The sequence below is a fragment of the Onychostruthus taczanowskii genome, unplaced genomic scaffold, assembly GCF_017590055.1.
Source record: "Onychostruthus taczanowskii isolate IOZ18803 unplaced genomic scaffold, ASM1759005v1 scaffold39, whole genome shotgun sequence".
NCBI classification, from domain to species: domain Eukaryota; kingdom Metazoa; phylum Chordata; class Aves; order Passeriformes; family Passeridae; genus Onychostruthus; species Onychostruthus taczanowskii.
In genome coordinates, this window is record NW_024501348.1 from 3,641,507 (window position 1) to 3,651,563 (window position 10,057).

Sequence of the window (10,057 nt, forward strand, 5' to 3'; positions counted from 1 at the left end):
AGACACCTTTTGTGGACAGCTTTCCGGTCCACAGGACTTTCATTGAAGGGCTGCCATAATTTCTGGCCATGTGTTTGTCTTTCACTTTGTTGAGATCCCCCATTGGGTCACAACCTCTGTCCTCCCTTCGCCCCACCAGGTGTAGGTGGGTATGTGGGACTAAGAACACCTACCAGGCTGGGCCAGATTTTTTGTTGTTGTTTTTATGTGTAAATTATCTCATCATAGTGGCTATGGTATGAGTCATAACTAAATGTAGCTTCCATATATTTGGCCTGAGTTCTATGTAGCCATGCATGCCCTTGTATTAGAGACCATCAACTTATTTGACAGTGAAGTTGCCTCTTGTAGTCCCATCTAGAATGTGGAATGACTGTCTAGCATAATTTAGTGAAGGTGATTTTAGCCAACATAAAACTTCCGATTCGATATTATCAAAATAAATGTAATTTTCATCAGATTACTTATGTTTCAAATATAACATTTAAAGAATGTTAAAATTCATGAGTTTTAGTGTTTAACTTTGGTATTTTCAGGTTAGGTGATAACTTATTTCACATTTACTTTTGAGTAATCATTTTCTAATGTTCTAGCTGAAGTGATTGAACACTGAGAGAGACATGCAGGGTGCTTTTTACAAATATATTTTAAAACTTGCTTTTACTTAAAAAAGTTATTTTAAATTTTTATTGAGATTCTAGTTTTTATTTTAAAGAAATTAAATACCCCATGTGCTACAAGAGCCACTTAAGGCAGTGCTGATATACCTTTTGTAAAATTAGAAATTGTGGAAGAAGTAATTACTTTTCCAAATAGTCCAGTATTTCTAAAGTACCTCTGATCCATGAGTCTCCATTTCTTATTTATCATTGAAGTTGACTAGAAATGCTAGGGACCATTAATGAACAAGCTATGTCTTTTAAAAACACTGGTTTACAATAAACCCAAACCAATTTAGTATCCCATAGACATTTTAAAGTCAGGAGCTAGATAACTATAAAATATTGGTTCCAAGAACTTGTTATAGTTGAGGGAATCCCTGTAAGTAATTCAACAGGCAGCAGCTCAGAGTGTGTGAAGGGTTCTCTGAAGAGTACAAATGCACCTTTGAGCATGCATTGGTGCATGTATACGTGCTATGTATATGGCTATTTAAAATGTTACAATGCTGGAATATGTTTCTGAAATCTGGTGATTACCCACATGCTGTGCATTAGCATGGAAGTGTAATTGACAGGAGCAAACTACTCTGATAAAGCATAATTCAAATGCATCATTTGACCTCTCATGTTTCATGATAGAACTGGTTTTTTTCCCACTAAAACAAAAATTTGGTGGTTTCTTGAATGTGAAATTGCACTCCTGATGATTTGATACTAAGGGATCTCATTCTGTGAAAGTACTGCAGCAATTTTAAAAAGAAATGTTGACCTAAGAACTCCTTCCATCTTTATATGCATCATCAGAGTAAGTGGAGAAATTGAGGAAAATAATCCATAATTGTATACAGTAGCAACTGTTTGCTTTAATGACATATTTGTTGTGCTGTCATTTGCAGTAGTCATTGTAGATTTTTTTTTCTTTAATTGAACACTGAAGTTTTCCTATTTTTGAACTGATAGTGTACATGACATCATGTAATGATTTTTGTGCTACAGCTTTGTCCTGTTAGATGGACAGATACATTAACAACAAAATTTCTTACTCAGATTCTAAATGTTTATCAATAGCTGCATGTGAATTGACTCAATTACAGATAAACACATCAAATTCTCCCATTTCAGCTGTGTGGAAAAGCAGAAATAAGCTTGGTTGGGAAGTTCTTTTGGGCTCCTCTTATATGGTGGCATATGGTTGACATCCCACTTGATTTCTCACTGTATTAATATTTGCATATTAGCTCATGCACATATCTTCAAATAGCTACATTTAGAAATGACACTAGCAGATTGCTGCTTTTAATTTGTTTTCTCCCTGGTATCTGTGTTACCTTTCTCAGTTTGCTATCTCTGAATTTCACATTTTGCTGTAACCAGGTCTGATACCCAGTCTTCTTGATTCCTGCCAGCCTATTCCCTTTGGCTTGTAGGCATTATGAGCCACAGGCTAGGTCTTGAGCTAAAACCTTCTGAAAAAATACTGAGTAGAAAAAAATCTAAATTGTAAAAATCCATTACAGGCTATTAACATCCCTAAAAAGACTCGACATATTTACGTAATCCCAGTTTGTATGCATGCCATAAAATATGTATTCCTATTGAAGTAACAGTTTATGTTCGCAGTCAGATTTTAAACATTTCTTAATCATGTCCAGAACTTATTTTAACATTAAAAAAACCATATAAATATATCCAGGACAAAAACCCATAGTGCAGCAGTTTATCACAATGTCTCTTGGACTAAACTAACGCATTTTTGACAAGATAAAAGATTTTCATGAGACTAGTCAGAGAAGATACTCTACTGAATATTCCCATGAATACCTGGACCTGCTACAAGTAGGAGGGATTATTTATTTCACGATTGCTGAATAGCAGAAGAAAAAGAGAAAAAAGCCCATTGATGTCCTTTCTTACAAAAAAAAACCAAAACAACAAAAACCCAAAAATAAAAAGAAGCAAACAACTAACATGCACTAGCCTAAATTGAGAAGCATTGGGATTAGACACATGGATGAGTGCAAACATGACAGGCAAGAACAAAAGTACAGAACATTTCAGTGTATTCAAGCTGCCTTAGACAAAATGTTCAGGTTGGGTATTCGGAGGAATTGCTTTACAGAAAGGGTGATTAAATATTGAAATTGGCTGTTCAGGGAGGTAATGGAGTGATTAAACATTGGAATAGGCATCCCTGGAGGTATTTAAGGAAAGACTGAACATAGCACTTAGTGCCATGGTCTAATTGACCTGGTGGTGTTTAGTCAAAAGTTGGAGTTGATGATCCCAGAGGTCTTTTCCAACTGAATTGATTCTGTGGTTCCATGAAAATGTAGACCAAGGAAAGATAATGGGCTTATCACAATGGGGTCAGCCACGGGGAGGTAGTGTGGGTGAGGTCAGTTACATCACATGGTCCTCAAAGGTCCAAGTAGTTGACAGGGAGCAACAGGACGGTATCAAAGCTGCCTTTCCTATTATAGCAGCATTTACCCTTTGTGTTTTTATCTCCATTCAGTGCAATCTAAAAGGCATTCTGAACTGTGCTAAACTGAAGCGTAGTGTCAGTACAAATGTAAGTATAAACCATATGAACGCACTGACGTTGGAAATCAAAAAGAATTCTAAAGCAGGAGAGCAGCACAGGGAGACCAAAGAGCCTGACTACATCCAAGAGGAACCTCTGCTTGTCAGGGAAAATGTTTGTAAGTCATGATGTGTCAATTCCTTGAGCGTGCTAGCATCAGGGAATGCTATTGTCTTAACTCACTTTCTCATCAGCACTGCAAGTTTCTGTCTCAGATGAACTCGTGTTTGCATTTAGGTGTTTCTGTGTCAGGTAGGTGCCCATTCAGCCAGTTCAATCCATGCATCACTGCAAATTCTTGGTCCTCAAAAAACTGGCCTGCCTCCTCACTCCTTCCCACACAAAACCCATGTCACATACCTAGTACATGCTTCCTAGATAAATACTGCCCTAGTCCTTCCTCAGCTTTTTGTTATCCAGATAAAACCATCATCCAACAGTTTGGGAGCCAGAAATGCTTTCAGACTCCTTCACAACTAGTGCTGCAAGCTCTCTTCTGTAGCTGGAGCTCCTCTTGATGCTGCTGATAAAACTGCATAATTGGATGGAGTGATGGATGTCCCAGAAATAAACTTAAAATCTTTCAGCAGCACTTGTGGGGTTCCTAGAAGCCCCACCATCCAGCGCTATCATTTAACTCTGACTTGTTCTGAGGTTCAGTCAGCTGTGGATTTAATTCTCCCTTTGCTTATGCCCATCCACATCTGGGTTTGGGGCTACTTTGATAATGAGAGCCATCTGGGCTGTGGGAAATGTAACCTGTTTCAACTCCTTTTGTAAGGCCATATGCAGAGAGAACAGATGTGCCTTCTGGGAATCCAGTAGTGCCAGATCTAAAGGTCCTGGGACTATCTCTGTCTCCAAAACCTGTGCTGAGAAGTGGAACCATACTCTGTTTCTCTGCAATGCCCTTTTCACTGACTGAATTGTCCTCTGGTGAGCAAAACGGTCTGATCCACAAATTGCTTCTCTTTCAATACTCCCTCTGCAGCTGCTTCAACTTCTTTAGATTGTATGCCATCATGCTGTCTTGGTCTCATATCCTAAGTGCTGAATGCGAGTTTTGCAGCAGAAGCATACACATTAACTCACTACCACCATTCCTGTTCCCCTTGCTCAGCAGTGTGTCCAGCTCTGTTCCTTCAGTAATTTCATATTTCAATTCCACATTTTCTGTCTATAAAGCAGCAGTTGTCATTCAAATTTTGTATTCTTCATAAAGTCTGTTATGCAGAAACTTGATTATTTGCTTTAAATTTAGTATTCTCTTGACAGATTATAAATGCCTTTCTGCTTTATTCCATGAAAGCTTCCAGCTCCCATGAACTAAATGCATTCATAAAAGTTCCTTAGCATGGAAGAAGTTCTTTCCTTCTTCTCTCCCTATAGTAATTCCAAGTGACCCCAACATCTGGGAATGATTGGCATCTGACTCCAAGGCTTCAGAATGCTGAACACTCGCTTTATTAAAACTATATTATATTACATTAAACTATACTATAACTATACTACAAAGAATACTAAAGAATACTTACTACTAACTCATAACTGTCTGCTGACTGACAGTCCACACACCTTGGACCTGATAGGCTAATTAACATAAACAATCTCCACCAAAATCCAATTACCAAATTCCTTCAGGTAAACAACCTTCCCAACATATTCCACACGTGCACAAACACAGGAACAACAAATGAGATAAGAATTGTTTTGATCATTCTTTTCTCAACTTCTCTCACAGCTTCTCTCTGTTCAGAGGGCATGTGAATACCACACCTCCCCTTTTTATATTGCTTCCATTAATAGTCCCCGTAAAAACCCAAGCTATAAATCTGTAATTTGAATAGTTATGACAACACCAGACTGCACAATTGTTTTAGCTTTTGTTATTTCTCTTTCAGAGTAACAGTAGCCTCTGCAGCCTGCATCTCCTGTGAGTCTGTATCCTCATGAGTCACCTTGCTAGACACCTTTCAGCAAGGAACAAAAAAAGCCTGCAAGCAGATACAGACATTTACCAGAGTAAAGTAATAATTTATTGGTTAACATAGGTAGCTATGACTAGCAAGCTACTAGACTAAGCATTAACGTGCTCATGTCCCCATGCAAGACAACAGATAGTATTCTCTGGCTCAAGTGTCACCACACTGCCATCTTTTGACTCTCTGCCTTTTCCTTCCAGCATTTTACACCCTTTTAACACTGCTGCCTTTTTTCTGGACCATGTGTCAATAGCCCTACCTCCATCTCTGGGTCTCTCTTACCTTGTGTGGCTCTGCTGTGCTGTTTTCTCTAAGAGTGCCAAACCAAGGTGTCCTGGTTTAGAACAAATTAGGGGAAATCTCCAAAAGGGAGCTCCCTAATAAAAAAAACCTCCAACCACCCCTCCCCCAATTACCGGGTTCGGGAAGGAATTCCTCGGAGGAGCACAGTGGAAAGCAAAACCTATTTATTAACAAATAACAAAAGGACACTCCCCAACACAAGAAAAGAAAAGAAAACCAGGCAGTGCTGTGGAGGGCGCTGAGCTTCTCTCGCAGACTCCGGGGTCCTGGACGTCCCAGGTCAGGTCCGGAGCCGGTCCAATATCTTCGGGGGAGGGTAAGAAAGAGGGAACGAAAGAAAAAGGAAAAAAAACAGCGTAGAAAGCAGAAAGCGGCAAAAAAGCAGCTAGCAGCCGAGGCAGGAGCAAGCAAGCAAGCAAGCCAGCCAAGCCAAGCAGCCAAAAGCAAAAGCCAAGGTGCCTGGTCACACTCACACCCCTCCCTCCCTGCCCCGCCACGGCAAGACGGCCAGGGGAGGAAAAGGCGCAGCTGCCAGACACAACACACGATATTGGGATAAAGGCTGTCACCCCACGACGCAAGGTTCTGAGACTGAGCCCTACCAGGGCTGGGCTGCGGAGCCCAAGCAGCTGAAAATGCAGAGGAGAGTGACCTGGTATCAGGCAGTGGAGATCAGGTCAATACAGTCAGCTGGAGCCCAGAGAGCAATGCAATTTGCCAAAGGGTAGGCATGTTTGGTCAGCAGAGACACTCTCTGGGCTCTCTCAATTGTTGTGATTAGGGCTCTAGTCTAAGTGTCCATATGGATGCCTTATGTCATTGAAGGCACTCTAGGAACTTCACCTGGCCTCGTGCTGCTGCTTTGTTCAGAATGGCACCAGTATCCCATACCTTTCTGCTCTGTATGGATATCTGGCATACCTTAGGATACCTCACACAGCATCAGATGCTTGTGAGTGTGCAACTCTAATCAAGCCCCAGATTTCCACTAACCATCTGAGAAACTCCTGTGTGTCCCAGATATCTACAAGGGGCAGGTGAAAACAGCTGGTAACTCAATATATCTTGGCTAATGACACAGTAAGCTTACACCAATTGGTAAATGCTTTTTGAGCAACTTTAAATAAAATGCCTGCTCATCGATCTTTTATTGCTGAGTCAGTCAGAGCTGTATGCAAGCAGGAACGTGCAAGTGCACAGTGAAGTGGTGAGTAACAGTTTTGGAATGGACGGGGTGGAAGGACTACTTCATGGCAGTCCGACAGACATAACCCTGACTGCTTTGCCTCTGCCTGATGTGTAATTGTGAGGACAGGTGCTCCCTTCCCAGAAGGAAGCTTATGGGAGTAAGTTAAAATGAAGGGGCATGCAGAGGAACTCACATACAGAAAAAGTGACAAGAAAATCTGGGGCCTGAAGCCCTAAAGAGATCATGAAAAACTGGCTGCATGGGTCAAAGGCCATGCCCAGCATTTTCTCCTGTAATAGTGGCACTGGAGCAAAATATTTTTAAATTTTGGTAGTTTGCAACTGCCTCCAGCTATCTAGTGTGCTCTGTAATTTGCCTGGTGAAGAATATGCACCAGAGAAAATTTCTGCCATTATCTGTAGCTGCTAAGGACAGAGTAACTAAATCAGGGAGGTTCAGAGTCGTGAACAGTTGTCACTTCGACACAGATTCAGCTTTGACTTGGGTCTTTGCACATGTCTTCTGAACCAGGAAATCATCTGAACTATTACAGCAATGATGCTAGAAGTCTGTGAGTCAACTGGTTGGCATGATTCTCCTCATTCTTCAGGGAGTAAAGAAAAGGTGAAACATATGTACCTTTATTTTGACTTCACATTGTGAAACATCTTGTTAGTTCACACTAACTCTTCACCAGTGGTCCAGATTGAGCACTCGCTTGCTTCAACAATTAAAGCAATCTGGTAACTTCTTTCCCTACTATCTTTCTTCATTTCTGAAATAATGCTAATTAAAAGTCAGCTGGCAAAGCCCCCATTTTGTGAGATGGTTGCCTTAGAACTAAGCTTGAAGAACAGACAGTAATTGCTTTCTTGAGATGCACCATCCATCTGTGCAATTGCTACAGGGCATTGGTTACACAACACCATGCTTGTTTTTATTGATGAGGAGGAGGTGCACTTGTTGAATCCAGATTTACAAGGTCTGAATTCACAAGAGGATTTTAAAAGCTGACTGTATTAGTCACAATGAATACCATTATGATTTCTCTTGCGAGTAAGTAATATCTGTTCCCACTGACAATATAGGCATATGAATATTAGATTCCTTAATTCCATTAAGAGTTTAATTCTGCAGCCAACTGTCTGTATTGAAAGGCTAGCATTATAAATGAGGCAAACCCTTCTACATTTTGTGAATTCATAAAAGCAGGGTGTGATTGCTCTGTAGAAAGAACTATTGTATTATCATAAGCTTCTGTGATCTCAAACTTTCTGTAGAATAAATAACTCGTAGCAGAATTTATGAGACAGCCTACAAAGCACACAAACCCCACTTTGAACTGACTTTAGATAATCACCTAACATATTTATACACTCATCTCATACAATTCCTGCACAGAGAAATAAATAGTAGTTCAGCGTCACGTTACCTAGCATAATTCCCTGAGATTTGTAAGAACATACACTGATGCATCAGACCTTTGTGCAACAACTGAACCCCTGTGTCACAGATGTTCTGCCTCCCAAAGAAAGAGGAGGTTTTGGGAGTAACTCCCTCTTTGTGGGCTCCTGCTGGATGCTTCTTAGTGTGCATCCTCTCAACTCTGCATGCTGACCTTTGGGATTCTCATTCCTACTGGATGAGCTTCCCTCCTGGACTTACGAGTTCTTCAAGGATCTTACTGTTAAAAATAAGAGGCTATATTGACTGAAATGCTTGTAATTCTTCTAAACTGGGGGGAAATGCAGGATACATATCTCTCAGGTATAGAGAGCTATGTATATCAGATGCAGCTATACATGCATACATATAAAAATACCTATGTATACATACATATAAAAATACCTAACCAGGGTAGTCTAGAACACAGAGCTTAATCTTCCTTTGCAGATAACTGAAAAATGCAGCAACTTTTAAAGAATGATTTGTTGGGTGTACAGCTAACATCTATTCCAGGCAAGAGGAGCTCTCAGTTCTCTCAATCAGCTATAAAGTGAGCCTCAGGAATCAGCTCAGAAATCCGTATCTATAGTTTGCAAGTGTTCAGCAGAATTTTGCCCATATGTTTACTCTGACTTGGCCCTTCTTTCACAGTAGAAACACCTTCATTTTATCAAACCTTATGATTGTCATTAATTTTGTAATTTTTTTTTTTTTTTTTTGCACCAAAAGAGCCTATATGCTACTTTGCTCTGAAGCTAGGTGGATCTATTAGAGCTTTCATCCAAAGATAACTAGAGAAAAAAGTACACACAAACATAAGTAAAAACCTTCAGCACAGATTCAGTGTGGCACTAAATAACAAAATCTTTGTTGCAGCAATGTTCAGGGAAACTTTCAGTTTCTATGTGCTTCAGCTGAGCATGTTTATTTTTTCACCAAGTTAGATCATATGACAGGATACACAAGCTACATGAAGTGCTGCCAGCATGTAGGATTTGACTGCAATTTTGCTACTATATTTGGTGTTTGGTTTTAAAACCCCACAAGTTCTAGTACAAAATGGCTTCTTCCTGCAAAAGTCTAAACAAAAGGCAGATGAAAAATCCAAAGAGTATTTTTAACCAGAGGCAGGAAGAGGAGGGAGGCTGCTGCTTCTGGACTGGCAACACTGACTGTGCAAGGGCTCTGCAGTGCCAGATGCTCATGTGCCCCAAGCAGCTGCTGAGATGTGGGGTTGGGAATTAATCCCCCAGATCTCTAACTGTATGCTGACTACCTTGCAGGAATCAGCAGCATTCATTTCATCTGGCAGCATTCACCTCCTGCAGCTCTGACTTTTAACTAACAGTACATGTGAAAATTAAAGCAGTTTTGTACTGCTAGCTCTGCACAATACCTCATGGCAATTCCCCTAGCTCCCAGCCAGGCCACTTTGTAGCTTACTTAAATGGGGAAAATGTGCACCTTCTTTCAGGGTATTTCTCTTGCTTTGAGTTTATTCAGCTCATTTTCAACAGTGCTTAGCTGTCATGCAGTTAGAATGACTATGTATCTTTTTTTAGCTGAAAGCCCAAGTTTCACATTAATTGCAGGTGTTTCCTCCTTGAACGATATAAAATGACACCGTAAGCACATCCAAGGGTCAAAGGCCAGAGCCCAGAAGGCAGAGCTGAACTCCACATTGTGCTTAAGTAGTTCATAATAACTACCACTTTGTACCATTCATGGTATAATACAACTTCAAAAATTATCTTCAACCAAAATATATTCCAGAATTTTTACATGGAAGTCCAGATTTCTGAATGGAGAATACCTGTCTCCTGCTTTGGGAAGGGCACAATTTTGTGACAGATTGTCCCAATGCTCTTCTCCATCTGCACAGCAAGGTGGC